Here is a 20,255-nt window from a genome sequence, read left to right on the forward strand (position 1 = left end):
GGGAGGGACCTGCCTCTCCAGCCCCAGCCTCTGTTCTCAGCTCTGCCTGGGCGGGGCTCTGGGGGCGCTCTGCGCTGGTTTGGGGTGGAGCCTGGTGGGTTCTTTTAGGGAGAAGCTGCATTGGGGAGGGTGGGGTGGCGGACGGCCAGGGTTCCAGATCGCCCTGCCTACTCCTGGGCCTGGGTTGGCCAGCCATGAAGCTTTTCCTGTTCCTGGTGTTGGACTTTGATGAAACCGAGGCTCCGCAAGGCGTTCACACCATCACGCTCTCTGCTGGGTCTCCCAGCGCCCTCCTCCTGTCTCCTGTCTGCAGCTGGTGGGGGTGGTCCGAGGAGGAGAGGAGGCACAGAGCTCCAGTTGGGCCATCCACACGCCCCCCCCCCCCGCAGGCTGCTTGCTGGCTCTACAACCTGGATGCGTTGCTGAACTTCTCTGACCTCAGTTTCCTCACCTGAGAAATGGGAATGAGCAGAGCTCTCACTTCAAAGGATTGCAGTTCAATGGCTTCGGATCCATTAATAATCCAGAGGCACCCAAGGCAAGCCTTTGTGGACAAAGCACTTATCAAGGATGATCTCTCAGGGGGCGCCAGGGCAGGGCAGGAAGCCCAGCCGGCGGCCAAGCCAAGAACAGTCCTGCAGACGGCCGCTTGGGGGTTTTCGTGGCATCTCAGAGTTGGCCTCAACCTGAGATAAGAGGGCTGAGCTTTCATCCTCCCACACCCCAGATGCTGGCTAAGGGCCACCCGGAGGCAGGGGAGGGATGGAAGCTTCCAGGCGCTGCTGGCTCCTGAAGAGCAAGAAGAGCGGTGGGCGAAGCTCCCAGAAACAGAGTGCATGGGGGTGGCACCCGAGGCTAGGGTCACTTGGCAACTCATTAGAAGGGTGGCAGAGAGGTTAGGACATTGGCCTGTAGGTGCACAGCACACTGTGTTGGGGCTGCCGTGAGCCTTTCTCAGGCTAAGTCTCCTGACGTCACAGTCCTTTGCAACCAAGCTGGAATCTTCTTATTTCCCAAGTGACTTCCTCACTCCTTCCCTGGGGGTCTGGCTGATCCCCGGAAGGGGAAGCGTGGACGGGAAGGGGAAGCGTGGGCGAGGCGGGACTGGTCCAGCTCTGCAAGCCCTTCCCCAGCTCGTCCCTTCCCAAGGCCGCTTTGCCTTTCCCCAATGGGTGGTGGTGCCTGAATGTGTCCATCTACTATCCATGAGCACCTGGCTGGTGGATAGGCAGAGTAATGGCCCCCAAAGATGCCCGTGTGCTCATCCCGGGAACCTGAGTGTACTGATGGTCCCTGATCTGTGATGACAACGTAACTGGGTTTTTTGACTTTATGGTGATGGCAAAGTACTGAACACTCAGCATAAACCATACTTTGGATCTCGATCTTTCCTGGGCTCGCGGCGTGCACTCCTGTACTCTGGATGTGGGCAGAGCCAGCGGGCCTGGGTCCTGGCAGCCCTGCCTGCACCGTGCTCTGCCGCGGACTGCGCTGCTGAATTGGTGGCTGGGAGGGTGGGATTCAGTGTATTTTCAACTTTCAGTGTGTGGCGGCATATGATGGGCATATAGGGCTGGAACCCGCCCTAAGTCAAGGAGGGGCTAATTTTCTTAGCTGGCTAACGGGTCGGTTAATGAATCAGTTAAGGATCTGGAGACAGGGGATTATCCCAGAATATGTAGGTGCATCTTATCACCTGGTCCCTCGGAGAGGCCCAGAGAAGCTGGACTACAGGAGCTCTAGGGATCTGTGGGAGGAAGCCTGGACTGGCCCTTGCTGGCCTTGAGCAGGACAGGGCCATGCCCAGGACGTGGTCATCCTCTAGAATCAAGCAAAGGCAGCAGCAGATGCCCTCCGGACCCCTGGAGTCTAGCCCAGGGAGACCCCTTTCAAAAGACACCTGACTTCCACAACTGGGTGACAATAAATTGGGGGTGTTTGGAGCTAGCTGTGGGGGGCTCCACCACAGCAGCCTCAGGAACCGTACAAGGTGGTGTGACAGTTTAATTCTAGTCACCACGGTGAGGCCAGAGGACCAGCTCTTGAATCAAATGCTGACTAGGCCTTGCTGGAAAGGGCATCTGCGGTCAGGTGGCCTTAGGTGTGCAGGGGGCCTGGCTGCACACTTGATAGGCCTTGGTGGCAAGGACGGGTCTTCCTGAAGGGAGGGGTCCCTGCTGGGGCCTGGAGCTCCTGCTCCAGCGGGGTGGCCAGCGGGCAGGATCTACACAGCCCAGCTGTGGGTGATGCGATGGAAGGTTCTAGTTCTGCTCTCGGTTTACTGACAACATGGCTGTGCTGAAGGCTTAGTGGCTTGGACGCCCCTCTGCCAGCAGGGCCTGTCCTCTCTCTGCTAAGGCCGCCTCCCTCGGCCCCTGCAAAAGGACACTCTCGGATCAGGCCAAGGGAATGAGCCTGTCCACCGGCTCCCCCAGTGACGCCCTGCCTCGGCCCGTTCTTCCTCTCTGGGTCTCTGCGTCCAGCTCCTTCCCTCCCGGGGACCCCTGGGTGCAGGTGTCGTTCTGTCTCCTTCCAGAGGATCTCTCTCCTCCACCCCCAAAGCCTCTCTGCCACAGGGTCCCTCTCCACCGGCCACCGGGCGCCTACACATCCACCTTTTTTATCCCACGACTCTTGCCTAATTACTTCCCGGAGCCAGGACTGGCGCGGCCGGGCTGCGGTCCTGTGGGTGGGTCCCGACCTCCCAAGCGCTCTGCGTTCTATAGGGTCCTGAAGCCACACTCCGGTGGCTGCCCTGGCCTGGGGCAGAGCTGTGACTGGAGCCGCTGGCCAAGGACCTCCCTGAGCACAGCCCTGTCAGGAGCACTCCCTCTCCCAGGCCACCTGGGCCCAGGGCTCTGCTCTGCCAGATACCTGCAGGCCGCGAGTGCTGCACAGGGAGCCCCGGAAGGACCCAGGGGCAGCTCGCAGGGCGGGGCAGGTGGGCGGGGCGGGGCAGGTGGGCGGGGCGGGCAGGAGGGGCGGGGCATCTCGCAGGGGCGGGGCAGGCAGCCCGAGCTCTCCGCCCACTTCGCCTGGGCGCCCCTCCTCCCAGGGAGCTGGCCTAATTAGACCTAGATTTCCTAAGACATCAAAGAGGACATTTGCATAGGACTTTGGAAAGATTCAAGTCCTTTTGTAGAAGATCCCCCTTAACACACCTAACAGCCCTGGGGTGAGGAATTATTTTCCTCATTTTGCAAATTAGAAAACTGAAGTTCAAAGGAGAGGAGTCCCCGCGCCCGAGGCGTCCCACGCTGCCCCTCTGCCCGGGAGCAGAGCGGTTGCCAGGGGCCTGGCTGCGGAAGGCTCCTTCCTCCCCTGCTGGCTGTCCCCAGGAGGGGCGGGCGCAGACTCGGGGGAGCGGACCCCAGGCCGTTTCTGCCTCAGCCCAGCTGCCCGCTGCGGCCACCCTCGCCCTCATCCTCCCTCGCCCCACCTGGCGGGCAGGAAAGCACAGCCCGAGAGACGGGATCACACCTGTGACCCTCAGCCAGCAGGTGGCACCCAGCCAGCCGCCTCCCGCCCAGGCTCCAGGTCACCGCGGGTGATCATGCGCACATCTCTCCTTACTCTGAACCTCGGTTTCCCGTTAAACTTGTCTCCAAGGGTCCTAGTGAGTGATGCAGAACTGGCATGTCACCTCTCACAGCTGCTGGGACCACCGTGCCTAGGAGCATTTTCTTTGCTTTGGGGAAAAAAAAAAAATTCTTTTTTTTGATAATGGGGATTGAACCCAGGGGGCTCTACCACTAAGCCACCTCCCCAGCCCTTTTTATTTTTCACTTTGAGAGAGGGTGGATCTTGCAAAGTTGATGAGGCTGGCCTTGAACTTGCCATCCCCCTGCCTCAGCCTCCCAGGTCACTGCGCCATGGAGCTCGACCCCTTTGGGAAACTCTTACCTGAGCCTCCAAGGCAACAGGGGTCTGGAGCTGTGCCTGGTAGATGGGAAAACGCACAACTATTCACCAAGCGTCTACAGTTTGTGTCTCGGAGGGTTGAATGTGACAGGAACAGTGGCTGCCAGCATGGAGCTTATAGTCCAATGGAGACAGAACACAAAGTCACTGTGGGTTCATAAAATGAGCGCATTTGCAATTAGTGGTATGAAGGCGGGGGAGGAGGTGGGACGAGCTGGACACTTGTACTCCCAAGTTCAAGCTGGCCTTGTCAAATAGAACGAGCCTGTCGTTTGACAGTCTTGCCAGCAGCCTGTGGGAGGGCCAGCTGCCTCACAGCCATCTGGATTCACCTCTGTTGGGTCTGTGGTGGTGTCTCCTCGTGCTTTCTAATCTGAGTTTCTCTGATATTAATGATTCAAGGGCCAGCCCAAGGTCTCAGCCCAAGGTCAAGGGGCCGGGCTGTACTTTCCTGGTCCCAAAGCCTCCTCTCTCTGCTTCAGTGTCACTTAGGGAGGACAGGCTCCCTGCCTTGGCGTGTTCCATCACCAACAGTCAAGCCGGGGTGAGACCAGGGAGGCCTGTGTTTCTCCGTGTTCCCGGAGGGAAGGGAAGTTCTTGTCACTGTCACATAATTCGAGTTCCACAGCAGACTCCAGATCTTCCAGACGTACTGACAGGGCTGACGTCCTGCAGGGTTTGCAGTTATTCTTAACACAAATACTCTAAATGTATAGGATTCCCTTAGAAGGTGCTTCCGGGATGGAACGCGGTCACTTGACTGCATATTGGTCACAGCCGGGGAAACATGTATGGCCACCATTATTACAGAGATTGTGACCCGTAGACTTTTACTGAGGACTGGACCAGGACAGGGGACGCAGTTGATGAGTCCTGTTGGGCACTGAGTCAGGGGAGTGGTGCGTATGGCCAACATCTGGGATGTCATAGAGACTCATTCTTGATTCACTAGTTTTGACTGCCTGGCATGTGCATGACGCTGGGATCACTGTGAAGGACACTGCAGAGAGCCCCAGACGCAGTGCCTGCCCTCGCAGAGCCTGCAGAGATGAAGAACATGTAGCACAACAGTGGCCACCCAGCGCGGGAGAGAGTCACCGGGAGGTAACGCGGGACTGGGGTCTTGGAGGATGAGCAGGGGTTGGCCAGGCGGGCGGGGCAGGGTGTCACAGCCGAGGGAGCTGCAGGCAGAGCCCTGGAGCCAGGGCTCCCCAAGAAATGAGGAGCTCCTTCCTCAGCCCAGGCCTCTGTCCCCAGACCTCTGTTCCTTGTGCCTCTGTGCCATCTGGCTTGACGTCACCACAGAGCGGCTGAGAGAAGGGGGAGTGGGTGGGCACAGCCTGAGCCATTGCCACCCGGCCAGCCAAGCTGTCACCAGAGCCAGGACCCATGTCCCAGGGCAGCAGTGCTGTGCCAGGATGCAGGGGGCCTCTGCAGGTGGGAGTTGGTGTCAGTGTGGGGGCCCCGTGACTCCGTAGACTGCTGTGTGCCTCCCTGGGCCTCAGTTGTCACATCTGTCAAATGGAGAGAAGAACCATGATGACCATAATTGCTCTGTGGGTGGGGACTTGACTTGGGGGCAGGCCCGTCACTGGGTGCTGCTCTTGTCCTCACAGATGGGGACACTGAGGCCAGGGGGGTGGAGGCCTGTCTGCGGATCCAGCATTCCAGCCGGGTCTTCCTGGTCACGCCAACGTCCTCTGTTTAGTGACTGTCCTGTCCTGGAGCTGTGGGGTAGGCCTAGGACTGGACGGCGCAGAGCAGGGGCCAGTTTCTGACCCCCGTCCCCCGGTGCAACCTGGCGGTGGCCGAGCCTCCAGGAGGAGAGCACCAGAACTGGTCAGGGCTCTGCTTGTCCCCGGAGCCCTGGACACTTCACAGTCGCCGGCTCCGTAAGGGCCTCTCCAGAGGCCAACCCACAGGGAAACGGAGTCACAGTTATCACCCCTGAACGGAGACGGCTTCCTGCCCAGTGGGTACGGGGGCTGTCAGGGGACGCTGTCACCCCTGCCCTGGGTCCACTCATCTGAGGAGCTCTGCTGGGCGGGGCCCATGCCAGAGAAGAGGGGACGAGTCAGCAGCCCCTGCCCTTTAGGAGTGAACCAGCCCTCGACACCCAGCGCTTATTGAACGCCTACTGTGTGCCAAGCACAGAGCCGAGGACTCCACGGCATTGATGGCATTTAACTCTCAGGCTCAGGGGCCGCTCCATGCGGTACCGACCCCAGTAGGAGCCCATGGGCATTGCCGTGGGGGACAAAACTTAGGACTAGGGGTTCCCAAGACCAGAACTATTCCTGGGAGACCCAGGAAGCCATCAGAGAGGGAGGTGGCTTCACCCAGCCCTGGAAGGACCCTGACAGCAGACATGGGGAGAGAGGGCTGTCCTGACAGAGGCCCAGAGGTGGACAAGCAGAGCAGGCCACCGAGGACAGTGGCCGCAGGGACAGGCAGCAGGAAAGACCCCAGCATGAAGCCCACTCCCCTCCTCCCAGCTCCTGACTGTCCGTGAGGTTCAGCGCCTTTTCCTTCTTGATTGAAGTAAAATTCACAGAACGTAAAATCGGCTGTTCTAAGGTGGGCAGTGCGGTGGCACCTAGCACGTGCCCACGTCATGCAACCCCTCGTCTGCCTGGTTCCAGGACAGCTGCCCCAGGCACTGAGGTCCCACGTCCCCCACCCCCACCGATTCGCCTCTTGTCCCCTCTGGGCGTGGTCCTCTGTGGGTGGCTTCTCATGGATGGTGACATTCCCCCTGTGGGTGGCCACCCTCCGGTTTCTCCCCTCAGATGTTGGTGAGCCTTCTTTGGCTGTTACCCCCTTAGACGCCGTGGTCATGCCCAGGGGACAAAGCGTTTCTTAGCCATTTCTTCGTCTTCCGCTTTTGGTAGCTCAGACGTGCGCGGAGCCTGGGCGTGTGGTCATTGTGTGTTGCGTTTCTGCCTTGTTGAGCCTCAGTTTTTTCCTCTATAAAATGGGGGTGATTCAGGCTCACGCCTGTCATCCCAGTGGCTCCGGAGGCTGAGGCAGGAGGATTGTGAGTTCAAAGCCAGCCTCAGCAACTTAGCGAGGCCCTGAGCAATTTGGTGAGATCCTGTCTCTAAAAAAAAATGAAAAGGGCTGGGGTGTGGCTCAGTGGTTAAGAGCCCTGGGTTCAACCCCCTGTGCCAAAAAAGGGGGATAATAATAACAACGGTAGTGATGGGGGGGTGAAGAGACGCCAGGCTTCGAGGCTGCAGGCGTCTTGGGGGAGGCCGACGGTTTGGGAGGGCAAGGGCAGAAGGAGGGTGTCCTGTGCCCGCCCGGCTCCTCTCTGCCCCTGGCCGGGGGCTCTCTCAGGACTTCTGCCCTCCCCCTGCCACGGATGGGCAGATGGAGCAGGCCAGGGAGGCCAGGGAGGCTGGCCCCTCAGGGGCACCCTCCATCAGGGAGCTCCCAGCGAGGGCCACCAAGCCCCTGGCCCCACACCCTGGTGGCCTCCTGCGGTGGGGGCCGTCCAGGCCTGGCCAGCAGCCGAGGCTCGGGAACCTCCTGTTCTCGGCCTGTAGCCCCTGGTTGAGCCACAGTCTGCGACACATCAGGAACCGGGAGGGGACGGCAGGAGCAGCCACAGTGAGATCCCTGGGCCCAGACCTGCCGGGGTCGGGCAGCCGAGCCCAGGGAAGCAGCCCAGTCCCCCGTGTTGGTAGGAGGAGGTGCTGGGGCCCCGCAGTCAGGGAGAATGGAGTTCAAGTTCAAGTGCGGCCACTTAGGGGTGGGGAGTGGCCCCGGGCCAGTGATCTGTCTGCTCTCCACCCCTCGGCTGGACGCTGGCCTCGTGGGGGTCAGGAGGAGCGTCCTGCAGGGCACCTGCACGGGGCAGCTCTTGGGTGAGAGGTGGTGGGGACAGCGGGAGGTTGCGCCCTGTGACACAGCACCGCATCTGCCTCCCGAGCTGCCGCGCCTGTTGCCTAGGAGACCCGGAGAGGGCTGGGTCGTGTGAGGACTCTGGGGATCCACGCACCGACCCGCGAAGGCAGCCCGCGGCGCGGTAGGGGTGAGGTCCTGGGCGGCCCAGAGCACCCGGTCCCCACAGAGGCCCAGGGCTGGGCCGCCACAGCCGCACCGTCAGGCAGGCAGGCTCCTGGGCTGTGCCCGGTGGGGCTGGGGCGTCGTGTCCCACGCACCCCAGCAAGGTGGCTCCGCAGTGGACACTGCTGGCGTGCCCCGCTCAGAAAGGACGCAGGGTGCAGCACCCACGCCCCTGGGAGCCCTTACTGGGGAATTCTGGAGAAGGACCGGCTGCGGTTCTGACGGATCTCGGGGCGGCCCCTTCTGCCCCCTATGGGGCTCACTGACCTCCAGGGCTGTTTAGTGGCCTCCTGCTACGGGCACAGATTCCTCAGGGGGACCCTCGGATGACCTGTGGACAGTGGTTCCTGGGGCCACGTGCAGAGGGTCACCGGCGTCTGCTGGATGGATGACATCACACTGGTTGCTGCCACCCCAGGATGAGTCCCCTGCCTGGCCTGGCCCTGTGAGCTCTGTCCCTCCCAAATGCAGGAGGTGGACTGTGTGACCCCTAATGACCCCGTCCCCAGGGCCAACAGGGGAGAAGGCCATTGTTCTCAGTTCCTTCCTCCAAATCCAAGAAACAGCCCAAGGCGGGGTCTCCCCACAGGTGTTTGTCCCCCACGGCTGAAGCGTCCCCATTGTTATTTAGTGACGTAGACACACTCCACTCGTGAAGATGACGCACTCCGGGGGCAAGGGCCCTCATGCCAGGCTCCTTGCCCCAGGTCCCCAGCGTGGCCACCGCTCACCCAGAGGAGTGACGGCACTCCATCTGGTGTGGCTGGGCTGTGGTCAGGACTGTCCCCTCAGGGCTGGACCTGCCGGGGGCTGGGAGGACCAGGGTGAGGACAAGCCACTTCCCAGGTCTCTGGTGGCCTGAAGGTGGCTGCGGTTTCCCCAAGAAAGCCCCCTTCAAGGTGGACGGAGCCGTGGCCACAGAGCAGCCCTTGAACCCACCCCCTGAGCTCCTTCTGCCCCAGACACGGTGCTGGGCGTCTCCCCGTCTTGTCACTTACACTGCAAAGGAGGAACATCATTGTCCCCATTTCACAGATGAGAAAACCAAGGCTCAGATTCACAAAGTGATCAAGGCCACGTAGTGAATGGTGGGGTCAGGGTTCAAATTCAGCTTCTCACCCATGAGGCACCATGTGGGAGAACCTGATCTTTGTCCCAGTGGGAACCAGCTGGCTTTGTCCTGGGGACCTGTCATTTCAGTCCCAGGGCTCAGGCTCCAGATTCCTCCTCAACTCACCTTTACCCATCCATACGGAAGTTCATTGAATATCTCTTTCAGTTTTAAAGAGGAAAAAGTGGAAGCCCAGAGAGGGCACTTAGCCTTCCCCAGGACACACAGCCAAGCTTCCCCTGAGCTGTGGCTAGAGCGAAGTTTTCCTGCTGCTCAACCTTCAACCTTTAGGCTTCAATCCGACCCCAGCTGGGCTGTGCGTGTGTGAGTGTGTGTGAGTGTGAGTGTGTGTGTGTGTGTGTGTGTGTGCATGCACGCGTAGGCCTGTGTGTGGGGACGTGAGGGGAGGAAGGACGCTTCTCTCCTCAGTGGCCTCATCACAGAGGCCGGGGTGAGCGCAGGCCAGCAGGAGCGGCCGGGCACTGGCCAGCCCTGAGGGAAGCTGAGTCCTAGTGGTGGTGGCCGCTCTTCAGAGCCCACCTGGAGCCCTGCTTCTGCTGCCCACCCAGGACTGAGCCAGGGCTCCCCCTGCCTGCAGAATGCACCTTGGTCCTGCCTGGGTCCCTGGGTGCCTAGACCCTGCGGCCTCCCCACCTGCCCCCGCCTCCGGGTCTCTCCTCTCCCTCCTCTGCCAGGGACAGTCTGGTTGGCTCCGGCAGCTGTCCTGGGGGTTGGGCCCCTGCCCGCTGGCCCTGCTGTGCCTGATGGGAAGGCCTCCGCTCCCAGATCCAGGCCCACCTCCCACCCACGGGCTCTTTGTTTCTGGAACGGCATTTCCAAGCTGAGGAGCCCAGAGGAAGGGCGAGGGCGATTTGGGTTCCTTTCAGAACTGACCTGGTAGCAGAGGCAGCCCCTCAGGGGAACGGGGCTCCCCACTCTGTGTGATGGGGACATCAGCCCTGAAGATTGAGAGCAGAGGGCAGGGCGGGGGCGGGAGGAGAGGGAGGAAACCCGCGGCGCTCCACCTGCCCTCTGGCGGGCTGGGTGATGGCCCGTCCTTGGCGATCCAGGATTGCGCTTCGGTGTGATTGCAAAGTAATGATGGGGTGCGGGCTGTGTATTAATCGTGTTGATTAATGACACTCGGGTGGTAATTAAACATCTGCTTCATGATCACGTGCAGCCTGAAGCTGAACATCAACACACACACGTGTGCACGCGCCCCACGCGAAGGTCCCTGGGCCTGGGGGGGGCTGGCTGAGTTGATGTCACCCCCACCCCTACAGTACAGCCTCACCTGGGGGGGGCTGACCCGGGCCTGGGCAGGTGTGCACCCCTGTCAGAGGAGACCTGGGCCCCAGGGTGTCCCCTGTCTGCTGGCCCAGGCGCCCCCTGCTTCCTACATGCCGTCCTACAACCCGAAACCTGCGGCCGTCTCCCCGCTGCGCCCTCAGCTGTGTCTGGCTCCGAAGCGCCTTTCCGGGGGAGCTTACTTTACCCCAGCAGCTGGGAGCAGAAGCCACCTGGGTGCCCCCCAGCAAATCCACTGGATTCAATGACCCGGCCCTGGGGTCTCGGTGACCAGAGCAGGACCCTGTCCTTGATGCAGGGTCCTGGTTTTAGCCTGGCTCCTCCTGGGCTGTGTGGTCTTAGGCGAGTCACTCTGCTTGAGCCCACGGGCCTCCTCGGCTCTGCGGTGCTCGGGCGGTGCTCCGATTCTAATTCGGTTGGTGCTAATTAGGAACGGGAGACGATTTAAATTCAACACATAGGATCCTCTGTGAGTAAACAATCGGAAATCATTCCTTCCTTTACGACTTCCCCAAGACCCACGCGTGAGCCATGAGAACCCTGTAAAATCAATCGTTTTTATTTTCCAGGCAGAGAAATGGAGGCTTCCCTGAGCTGCTGGGCACGACGATTCATTCTTGTATTTTAGATTTTATGTTTATGTTTATGGGCTGCTATTAGGTACCATGGATCTATCCTGAAGGTTGGGTTTGTTTGTTTGTTTTTTTTTTTTTTCATTAACTTAACTCATTTTACTTATTAGTTCACATTTATAGCTGGGGTTTAATAAGCGCACCGCGCAAAAATCATAAAACAGTCTTTTCCTTTAACAATATTTTAAAATCAAGGCTCTTCTCTGAGTCACCCGGGTTTATGTGCTCATAACCGCTCCTCCTGTGATTTGAGGCCCGGCCCGGCCCATCCTGGCCAGGGATTTGACCTTGAGCGTCACTGTCCTCTTTTGCAAGACGGAAAGGGTATCTCAGTTAATAGAAGCCACAGCCAGTTACCAAAAAAAAAAAAAAAAAACAAGCTCATTGAGTTCAAGGGGCGTCCTGTGTCTGATGGGGTCGGACCCCAACCCTGGGAGGCGGCTGTACTTTATCCGGGAGGAAACTGAGGCTCAGGGAAATGGGAGGCCTGGCCAAGGCCACTCAGTCGGTGGCCATGGCAGATCTGGGAGGCACACCCCGTCTTCGTGCCCCTCCAGGCCCTGCCCACCCCTCCCTCAGATGCTCGGTTAATGGTTCCTAAGGAGGGAATATTCACGGACTCCGCGACTTTTGGACCTGCCCAATGTGAGCTTGGGGACTGTGCCCATGTTCTCGTTCGGCAGCTCTGCCCCTCCCTCCCCGCACCCCTCCCTCTCTCTTCCTAGAGGTTCCCGTCCCTTGCTGGTCAGTGACTCCAGTGTCAAACCCCTGTCCTGCCCACTCCTGTGGAGATTCACCAGCCCTGGGCCCCCTCAGCTCTCCGCTGCTTGATGGCCTTCTGGCTCCCAGCAAATTAGATGCAGCTCCGACGGAATCGCAGACAGTGACCTGGAAAGCCAGACACCCCAGGGCCCAGCACCGCTCCGTCTGGGAGCCAGAAGGTTGTCAATTCATCGATGGGGACACTGAGGCCGGGAGGGGCAGGAGGGATCCAGGCTCCCTCACGGATCCCTGGGATCCCCCTGGCCCCCAGGAACAACCTCTGGGTGGGATGCGCACCCTGGCACCCCCCTGGGGTTTCTCAGCAGCTCAGAGGCTTGGAGAGGTAGACGGCCACCCTGGGGTGGGGACGCAGGCTGGCCAGCCCGTGGCTGGGCCCTCACTGCTGCCTGGCTGGCGCTGGACCTCCCTGCCGCTGGCAGCAGCCCTGGGCATCTCAGACCTTATTCTCAGGATCTGTCCCCAGGTGGACAGGCAGCTGAGGGACAGTGGAAAGCATGGGGTGGGACATGCAGGCTGAGTCACTCTCCTGTCAGCGGTGGGGCCCAGGGACAGGCGATCCGTGGCAGGACAATACAGCCCACAGCCTCAGCACTGAACGTCCTGGACCGCAGGGTGGCCAGGGCTTTGGCATTTTGGGCCCAGGCTGGAGAAAGCTGCTTCATTTGATGACGACACACTTCTAGGTTCACGACTGCGCGTGTCCACACCCCGAGAGCCCCCAGCACAGACGCGGTGGCACCTGCCCTTGCGGGCTACATTTGTGACACAGACCTCAGTTCCTCTGATTCACATTGGGGGAGGGTGTCATCAGGAGAGCTGCCCCCTCAGCCACCTCCTGGCTCTTTTCATTTTTTATTTGGAGACAGGGTCTCACTGAGTGGCTCAGCGCCTTGCTTTTTAACTGAGGCTGGCTTTGAACTCGAGATCCTCCTGCCTCAGCCTCCTGAGCTGCTGGGATCACAGGCGAGGGCCACCGCGCCTGGATTCACATTCCATTTAAAACCATCTCCATGGTCACCTTCCACAGTGACCAAAACCAGCTTCTGTTCTGAAATCCAACGTGGGCTCAAACCCGTGTCTCTCACAGCTGTGCGTCCGCAGAGCTGATCTCGCTGAGCCCCACTTTCCCATCCGTCAGCAAGAACGCGGCGCTGTCGGGATAGACTGGGAAGTGTGGGGAGCACCGGCCACGGGCGCCCCGTCCCCAGCCTCCTCCCAGGCACCCGGCGGGGTCCGGAACACCCTCCCTGTCCTGCCTCCTGGTCTCTGCCACAGCACCCCGCGCCCTCCATGCTCACGCCACCTCCCCCAGGAAGCCAGCACGTGACACAGCGCCTCCTGGGCTCTGCTGGGGTCACGGGGCTCTGGCAGGAGAGCCCTTCCCTGTGCCTTGTGGAGCCTCAGACGACCCCGAGGCTGCAGGGGCTCGCGGTGGGCTCCCAACACCGAGTTGACAGACGGGGACTCCGAGGCCCAGGGCAGGCCAGGGCGCCTGAGGGCGGTGGCAGGTGGGCTGGATCGGACCATAGGACTCCTGCCCACAGGGATGGGGCCCACAGCTGCAGCCCCCCGAGGCAAAGACCCCCCATTCTGTTCATCTGGGGAGCACCTGCTTCTCAGCCAGTGTAAGGGGCCTGGGCTGGGGGTCCCCAGGAGGGGGAGATGCTGGGGAAGCCCAGAGAGACTCAGAGACACAGGATGGGGCCAGGCACTGTGGCAGGGACAGGTGACAGGGTGACCTGGCCAGAATGGCCCTTCCTGGTGCTGAAGCCATCTCATAGCCGCCTCTTTCCTGCATCTGTCCCTGCCTTTCTTTGGAAAATGCCAGAACACTCCTCCTGGGGAGTGGGCCCCGCCCCAGTCCTCAGGCACCCGCTGCCGCCCGTGACCCTAGCCCACCAGCTCGCAGAGGCTGATGGCCCTGCGTTTCGCTGGCTGGTCAAAGGAGGGCAGCGCCGGGCTGGGAGGTCTCCGAGGTGCCCTGTGTCCGAGACCCACTGTGCCAGGGACACACCGCCCCTCCCGCCGCGCCCCTCCTCGCCTCCCGCGCACACCGCCCTCATCTCGGCACCTCCCTGACATTTATTGAGCGACCTCTGTATGCCAAGTGCTCACCTGCGGGTTTCCCGGACTTACTGAGGTCATTCTAACTCCCAGCAGTCTTGGGGGACAGCAGCTATTGTTAGCTGCTTAAAATGGAGACGCCAGCGCCCTGAGACCCAAGGCCCCGAATCTGGAAAGGGGTGGCCCCAGCATGTGACCGAGGGCCACCTGCCTCTGCAGCCCACGCTGCTGACCACTGGGCACACTGCCTCCCGCACCTGGTCTGCACTTGAACACAGCCAGGAAGTCGTTCCCTGCTGTGGCCCTACAAGGTAGAGAGAGCCACCTGTTGGCACGCAGCTCAGCTCCTGCTGAGCCTGGGACTGCTCTAGGGGTTACGAGTCTTGAAATGGCAAAGGAGGGCACTGCCCTGGAGAGAGCACCTGCCACGCATGAAGAGAGAACAGGAGTTCAGGCCTTGCTGGGCAATCGATTTGCTGTGTGACTTTGGGCTAGTCACTAACCCCCTCTGGGCATCGGTCTCATTGGTACAAAGAGGCACAGGTTGGGCTGGCTGGAGCATTCCAAGAATGCAGGTTGACAAGAGGAAGGAACTTCGCTCCCATGGGCTCAGGGTCTTCACATTTCCTTCCACTTGCGCAGACTCGGCGAGTCCTGTCTTACACTGAAGCAAATCATGAAGCATTTGCTGAGCCTCCACCTCTGCGGGGCACTCTGCTCCATGCAGTGGCCGTGACCCTTGTGTTTTCACCTGGGACCTGCACACACGGGCTCATGTCTGTCTCTGAGTCCAGGCTGTTTCCGCCGGGACCCACGCGATGGGACCTCTGACCCACTGCAGACCCCAGGCTGCTGCGGTCTCCGCCTCCTCCCTCGGCCTCCTCCAGGGCCTGGGAGCCTCCAAACAGGAAGCAGGGCCCTGGGCAGAGCCGAACCCCGTGAAGCTCCCCACCAGAGAGTCATGGCTGCTCCTCTTCTCCCCACAGGCGCACCTCGAGCCTGCTGGAACCCGCGCTCTGAGCCTGCCAGCAGAGCCTCTCTTGAAGAAGATTCTAGAAACACGGGCGCGACCCTTAGAAGACCTCCCAGTGCCACCTAGCAGGTAAGGGACTCGGGCTTGTCAGCGAGGGGTTTTATGCTACTTTTATTGCTGCTAAGTGTAACCACCAGCCGGCACCTCCATTCTCCCACACAGCCCCGTCTCAGTCCCTGTGGGCAGGAGGCCCAATGTTCAGGCTCTGAGCTCTAATAGACCTAGGCTCAGATTTGGGAAGCACCAGTTTGTGGCCCGGGACCTGTCCCTCAACCTCTCTGTGTCTCTTCTGACTCATTAGTCAAATTAGGAAGGAACCCCTCCGCCTCCTGGGTTTGTGTTTAGGATTATGGATAAAGGGCGGGATTGGGGCTCTGCGGTACAGAGCTCACCTCACACCAGCACGAGGCCCTGGGTCCGGACCTCAGCACCACAAAACATAAATAAATAAAAGATATGGTGTTCAACTACAACTAAAAAATAAATATTAAAAAATAGAAAATAGATAAAAAGGGCTCAGCAGGAGAAGAACCCAAGAACCCACGTTGCATTCCTGCGCACGTGGCAATCCACCATGCGGGCATGGTCACATGGGTGGCCTGCCCCCAGCTAGGGTGTGGACTCAGCCTCTGCCTTGTTCGTGGTTGAACCCCAGCACAGGAAGCTGGCCCACTAATGGTTGACGGACGGACGGACTGAGATGTTTACCTGTGCTGCGCACAGCCCTGAGAGCATCCTGGAGGTCCCTGGCCATCAGAGATTGTTCATCCGCAACAAAACCCCAAATATCAGTTTCTTAAGCCACAGAGAGGGGAATTTTTCTCTAAGTAAAATCCCAAGTAAACCGATCTTTCACGGAAACCACTGGGGCCCAGGTTCCTTCCGTCTACAGCTCCACCATTATTGTCCACGTGACCCACCGTGGTGTCTCCAACCCGGTCATGAGAGAGGGGACGTCAGCAGAGGAGGGGGTGCTGCCTTCTTCTAAACTGATGCATTTGTCACATCCAATGGCCAGAATGTGGTCACTTGGTGCCCCTGCTGCACGGAAAGCTGGGAATGAGAGTCTTTGTGCTGGTGACCTCCTGGCCACGCACAGTCCGTGGGAGAAGGGAGATGAATCCCGGGCTCCTCTGCCCAGCAGGTGGGCCGTTCCCTGGTACTTTTTTTCAATCTTCCATGTTCCTCCCCGGCACCAGTTTGTACCATCACTGTCATTTTGCCTTGTCTAGATGGCTGGAGTCACAGTGCACAGCCTTGAGACAGGCTTCTTTCACCTAGAAATATGTATTTAAGGTTCCCTGTGTCTTTCTGTATATGGCAGTTTGTTTTAGTTTTTTTTTTTTTTTTTTTTTTTTTTAATTTGGAACAAGGGTTTGAACCCAGGGGCTCTCAACCACTGAGACTCATCCCCAGCCCTTTTTATTTTTATTTTCAGACAGAAAATAAAGTTGTTTAGGGCCTCACTAAGTTACTGAGGCTGGCCTCAAACTTGCAACCCTCCTGCCTCAGCCTCCTGAGTCACTGGGATTACAGACATGCACCTCTGAGCCCTCCAATAACTTGTTTCTTTTTATTGTGGACAGCATTCCAATGCTGGCGCCATAGTCGTTCACGGGTTTGCTTATTGAAGGACCTATTAGCCGCTTCCAGTGTTTGCCAGTTCTGACCAGAGCTGCTGTAAACATTTGTTCGTAGCTTTTTGTGTGTGTGGACTTAAGTTTTCAGCTTATTTGAGCCACTGCTGCTGGACGGCACGGCAGGACTACTCTTACCTTCATAAGAACCTGTGGCACTGTCTCCCATTTTGCATTCCGATGTGAAAGCCTGGCTTTCACAGAATACTCTAGGCATCACCTGTCCCCAGGTTGTGCTGGCTTTCCCAAAGGCTTACCCCAGAAAGCCCTTCTCCCCAGGGTCCTGCGCTCCCGAGCACCACCCCATAGCACCTTTCCCTCCCTCTCTCCCTCTCAGCCATGAATGAGGCTTCCTGTGGCTGCACACCCTCACCAGCCATCGATGCGGTCAGTTTGTGGCTTTCAGCCTGCCCCTAGGTGGACAGTGGAGGGATCCCTGTTTTAAAGTTGATGCGGAAGGTCAGAGCCTGGGAACTGCTCATGGCCTGCTTGACATCCGAGCCCAAGCCTGTCCCACCACCCCTGCAGCCTCTTCCCATGGCTGGTTCTTCTGAGACTGAACCAGAGCCCTGCGGTGGCCCCTCCTGCCCCAAGTTCAGGAGTGGCTGGATTCCAGGACCCCATGAACATTCATGGTGTTGAGTCTGTCTCTTCCGAAGGTCCATGTTTGGGACCATAAGGAGAGGGACAGAATGAGTGGCTCTCAGACAGGGCACAGGGGTCTCACTAGGCACCCAAACAGCTCTCCCAAGAGGGGCCCAGCAGCTGGGACGATGGATGGATGGAGGCAAGCACAGCTCAGCTGGCCCAGGCACTGTCCCAGGGTCCAAGAGTCCCCCAGGTTCAGGTAAGCAAGGACCAGGGACGTCTCAGGAGACTGAGGCAGGAGGACAGCAAATCCTGGGCAACTTAGGGAGACCCTGTCTCAAAATAGAGAAAACTTTTTTTTAAAAGGAAAAAGAAAATATACCTAATGAAAAAGTGAGAATTTCACAACATCAAAATTTGCCTGCAAAATGTCAAAGTGCATTGTACAGCATAGGTGGATTATTGTCCGAGCCCTTTTGTCAAAAATTTATACTATGGGTGCAAAAATTCTCTGCATATTTCAAAATAGCTGGTTGACATAATTTTGAATGTTCCTGACATAAAGAAATGATAACTTCTGGGGTGATGAACTGATGAAGATGCCAACTGCCCGGATCTGATCGTGACGGGTTGTACACCGATATGTACAACTATTATCCCATCTAGAAATAAATAACATATTTCAAAAAACGAAGAGCCAAAGATGGGTCCTAAGATGGGGAGGGGAGGCACAGGCTGTGCAAGACGGCAGGTGCTGTGTCACTAGGAAGCAACGCCCATCAGGGTCAGTAAGGCAGGTGACAGGTTGGTCTTTTCTTGGTGTCGAATAAATTGGCCATTTAGGGTCTGTATACTGGTGTCGAGTCAGTGCTGAATTCAGGGCCTTTGCCCATTGGATGTGTCACACCACATCTGTGCCCCTGCTTCTCTCCCGTGGGCCTAGTCCCCAGCGGGCATCCCCGCGTGGCGGCACAGCGGAGGCCCGCAGCTCCAGGCTGCGGTGCGGCTCCCAGGTCCAACCCCAGGCAGAAGGGGAGCCGCCTTTCCCCGGGAGTTCAACCACAGTCCCAGAGTCGAAGCTCATTGGCTGGCGTGGTCACATGACCATCTCTGACCAATCATTGAAACCTGGGGGCTAATTGCTGATTGGCGGACGAGGTTAGTGGGGCGTGGCTGGTGCGGGTGGGGCGTGTCGTGGGGAATCTCTGGAATGCCGAGCCGGGAGGTTTCTCGGAGGGAAATCCAGGCGCTGTTCTCTCCAGGACAAAGGAGTGCAGTGCGGGGCAGCGCGCGGGAAGCAACGGGGGCTCCGACTTGTCCCTCTTCCGTGGTTCATGCGACCCGGGTTGGTCTTCCTGGGACAGGTGTCTGATTTGGGGTGAATCTGGCATCTAAAGCCTGACCTCGCTGGGGCGGAGCTGGGCAGAGCGCTTGCCTGGCCTGCGCTCCTGATCCCCGGCACTGCAGAACAAAGGGGGGAGGAAAGAAGCCTGGCTTAAGAACACACCAGGCATCACCTGTCCCCAGGTTGTGCCTCACTTCCCAAAGGCTTACCCCAGAAAGCCCTTCTCCCCTAGTGCCTCACTTCCCAAAGGCTTACCCCAGAAAGCCCTTCTCCTGCGCTCCCGAGCGCCACCCCCTAGCACCTTTCCCTCCCTCTCTCCCCGCCGCCCCTTCATTGCAGGGCGGGGTGGGGGGTGGATTTCTGCAGACTCTTTAGGGTTTACTTGGCTTAAATGGCCTCTCAGATAGGGGCCTTTCCCAGGCGACCAGCCCAGCAGTCCAGGGGAGGAGAAGGGCACTGTCCCCACTGGAGCTGGCCCGGCTGGTGCCCCCTGCCGCAGGTCTGTTATGCATTTAGGGTGCGGCTTATTTCATTAGGGAAAAAAAATGATTGCTTAGCAGAAAACGATGGAAAAAAAATTAAAACAAAACACAGCTTAGGACGCTGCTCCCAGGCAATGTGGCCACGTGCTTTTTCAAATCTGCCCCTTGCTTGGTTTGGGTTGACCACAGCCCTCTTGGCCCTGCCCCAGGGCTCCTGTGCTCTGTCTCCACTGTGGACTCCACAGGTCTGAGTCACCACGCAGACCGCTCTGCAGTCAGCGCCGCCCTGCCTTATATGGTGTGCTCAGCCTCCAGGTCCTGGAGGGATGGTTCCTGTAGTCGGCAGCCCAGGGACATTGTTGATGAGCGAATTGCAAAGGTTCCTGCCTCCAGGAGATCCCCAGAGAGCAGGACCTGCCTTCCAGTGTCTCCATCTCCTTCCCCGCCCAGGGGTCCCTCAGCACGGAGCCCCCCATGGGCAAGGTTTATAAGTCAACTATTTTCCGCAATTTCAAAAGCCTCCAGCTGCCTCTGATGCTGCAGAAGTAATAGAATGACTTGGTCCTCACCCTCTGGGACTTAGAGTCCTAAGACACTGGTGGCGGTGGCCCTGGGTACCTGGTCTGGGTGTGCAACACACACACAGAAGTGGCAGGTGCCACTGCCCTTTCTCATTCTTTCTGTTGCACTCCAGAAGCAACTTGGGCACCAGGGCTGAGAGCCCCCAGCCTGTTGCCAAGGGGCGCCGCCACCCAAATGAGGAACCAGGGGCTGGGGACAGAGATGTGAACGAGGCTTGGGAACTCCAGGGGATGGGTGGGGGGTAGTGATAAATCCGGGGACACAGCACATGGGGACTGGGCTTTGGACACTGGTGGGGGGACAGTATGGGCGAGGATGTTGTGCGGAGTCCCAGGAGGCAAAGACTGGGCCAGGTGGGAGTGGATGCCCTGGCAGCCACTGTCCTTCTGCAGCCTCCGGTTGACCACAGGGCTGTCTTCAAGGCAGCCTCAGACTAGAGCTGGGAGCTGAGCAGCACCTCCTCTTCCTCTTCCTCTTCCCCCCAGGAAAGGAGGTGGGGGCGAGCCCTTTAGAAGAGATGGAAGGTGCCGGAGGGAATCACAGAATCCCCCGGCTTTTCAACTTTTCCATTTTACTTACAGCATGATGAGCAGCAAACGTTGCAGCAGACCCCTGGGCACCGGGTTCCTTGTCCCAGCCATGCTAGAGTGACTTTGGCATACTATAGTTTGGCACTTGTCACATGAAGGGCGAGG

At 58.9% G+C, this 20,255-nt stretch overlaps 1 protein-coding gene across 4 annotated transcripts in view; it reads left to right on the top strand.

Annotated features, from left to right (window-relative positions):
* Tspan18 (tetraspanin 18) overlaps positions 1–20,255 on the top strand; it is a 154,156-nt gene that overhangs the window by 84,607 nt on the left and 49,294 nt on the right. For all 4 annotated transcript variants that reach the window (XM_076847076.2, XM_076847078.2, XM_076847077.2 and 1 more), the window contains exon 3: positions 14,880–14,995. The gene's annotated coding sequence lies outside the window, so the exon portion shown is untranslated. The remainder of the gene's footprint in view (positions 1–14,879; positions 14,996–20,255) is intronic.

The sequence above is a fragment of the Callospermophilus lateralis genome, chromosome 2 (assembly GCF_048772815.1).
Source record: "Callospermophilus lateralis isolate mCalLat2 chromosome 2, mCalLat2.hap1, whole genome shotgun sequence".
NCBI classification, from domain to species: domain Eukaryota; kingdom Metazoa; phylum Chordata; class Mammalia; order Rodentia; family Sciuridae; genus Callospermophilus; species Callospermophilus lateralis.